The sequence below is a fragment of the Apis dorsata genome, unplaced genomic scaffold (assembly GCF_000469605.1).
Source record: "Apis dorsata unplaced genomic scaffold, Apis dorsata 1.3 scaffold_247, whole genome shotgun sequence".
Taxonomy (NCBI): Eukaryota; Metazoa; Arthropoda; class Insecta; order Hymenoptera; family Apidae; genus Apis; species Apis dorsata.
The window spans coordinates 352,341-354,765 of NW_006263526.1; positions in this window are offsets into that span (position 1 = coordinate 352,341).

Genomic DNA, 2,425 nt, shown 5'->3' on the forward strand with positions numbered 1-2,425 from the left:
GCCAATGAAAGAACGTTTTAAATATATGTTCCTATTATATTGAATTATATAAAAGGTATAATAATTTTTCTTGGCACATTTTGTTTACTACGTTTAAATATATATTGTTATTTGTATCTGTCGCTATTGTATACTATTTTTACTAATTATCTATCATATTCTCATTGATTATATATTAGCTAAGTATATTCTATCATACTTGCGTTAAATAGAAACGCACCAATAGTTATTATGGTTCACTGAATATAAGATATAAACTCTCTTGCAAATATTTAAAGACATACGTATAAATTTAAGCGAGTGTTAGCCAAATAATATTTGGAACGAGCGACAGATAAGATAGATAATCATTGCGTTTTATATTCCTTTCTTTTTCCATTCGACGTTTCTTTCGTTCCTCGTTCCTCTTCCTTCTTCTTTATTTGTCAATCACACTCGAAGAGAATCCAGCAAACTCTGGTTTTAGTCAGCTGTAAAATATTTTTCAATGTTATTCCTATAACAAGAATATTTATTAAATGAAGAGCTCAGATGAAAAATGATATAATTGATAAAATCTTTAATTCGAGAAAGATTTAATCATTAGAATTTAAATTTATAAGAATTTATCAAAATTTATATGCTTCCATCGATATTAAAATAGATCCTACTACGTTTACTCATAAAAAATTAATGCATAAATGTAGATAATTAAATAATGAAAATTTAAAACTAAATAAATGTAGATCTAATATGTCATTTATTATCTTTACCACTATTTCAGTATCACTTGTATCATTTTTCTATTGAGCTTCTCAAATATTGTATTTCACATAATTACCCATAGTTATTATTAATTATTAATTATATCATTATTAATTATATTCTCTTCGTCTGCTGGGATCTCGTTTCGCGTTCGACAGTCTGATACATATTTCACATATCGACGAATATAAGTTTTCTTTTTTCTTAAAAAAAAAAAAAATCATTGATTAGTTCGTTATCATAATTTGTAACGCGATCTATCTCATACGCTTCGCTCTCTTCGATATTAGGATTCGTTACCTATGTTAATTACGGTTATCTCAACCGATTATGTACGCCGTCATAGTTATTATTTTATTATTAATATTATTTTAATGATCATTATAATTACGGTTAATTTTATTACAAAAGCAGCGTTCATATTTTGTTATTAAATTAGACTTTGTTGTTGAACGAATTTCGCATTTCATTTTATTATTTCCGCTTATGTTATCTGTGAATCCTCATCTTTACCCTCGTTTCTTTACCGTTAATCTTTCATATTTTTGATGATATCGACGATTAATATTTAATCATCAGTGGAAAAGATATATACGTATGGAGTACAGAGGAATACACGAAGATGTATTTTTACATTCTTCAGAATTTTTATTATAAATAAATCTTTGAATTGATACATCGTAGTATCCAACTACAACGACGTTTTATCCTTGATAAATCCTTAATCAAGTTTGAGCACCTTAGAAGAATAATGCTCGCATCTCTTTGCAACTGTTTCTACGTCGTATCAAGCTTTCCTATTTTGAATTGAATCAGAATCCTATTCTGAATTGAGCGAACGAACTTCTAAAAGCTCAGACCATCTATATCTGTCTATCAATAAGTTATTTCAAAAAATCGGTTAATTTTTATAAAGCTTCATTATTTCATCACACGGAAAAGAAAAACGAGACAAAACGATCGCACTTAAAAGTTTTGAATTGCACATAAATTAGACAGCAATAAAAAGAATATTACGAAAGATTAAATTTGAGAGTATTTATAAGTAATTGTTTCTAAAATTTTGGAGATATAAAGTTATTTAATTTGGTAAGAAAAATATAATGTCAAGGTTCAGATTCTTAATTGGAACCTGATATTATATTCATCTTATGTGCATTCTAAGTCTCGTTTGATAGAAGGGATGAATAAAGTGCATTTTTGATCAATTGTTACTCAACTATAACAGCTATAACATTATTAAGAAACATGTAATAAATAGTCAATCAACAAGTGCACTTATTTGCATCCTAAATAACACGTATATATGGTTCCTTTTATGGAATCGAACCTGACATTAAAATTCTCATAAAATATCGAAAATATTTAACTTTGTGTCTTCTTCTCCAAATTAAATAACTTTAAAAATTCAATTAATTTCAGAAACAATTAACTTGCACAAACTGGGATACATTGAACACAAAGTATAAACAGAATAAGAAAAGAAGCGATAGAAGAAAAGATTGGTACAGAAAAGAAATCAACTTATCTCTCGTTGCGATAATGATACTCAAAGCTTATCAGATTAAATATCCTTACAATTAAATGAATTATTTTTGCAATGATACATCATAAATATACGGACTTTTTTTTCTTCTCTTTTTTTTTGTTCTCGATTTTTCTTCTTTTCGTTTTTTTTTTT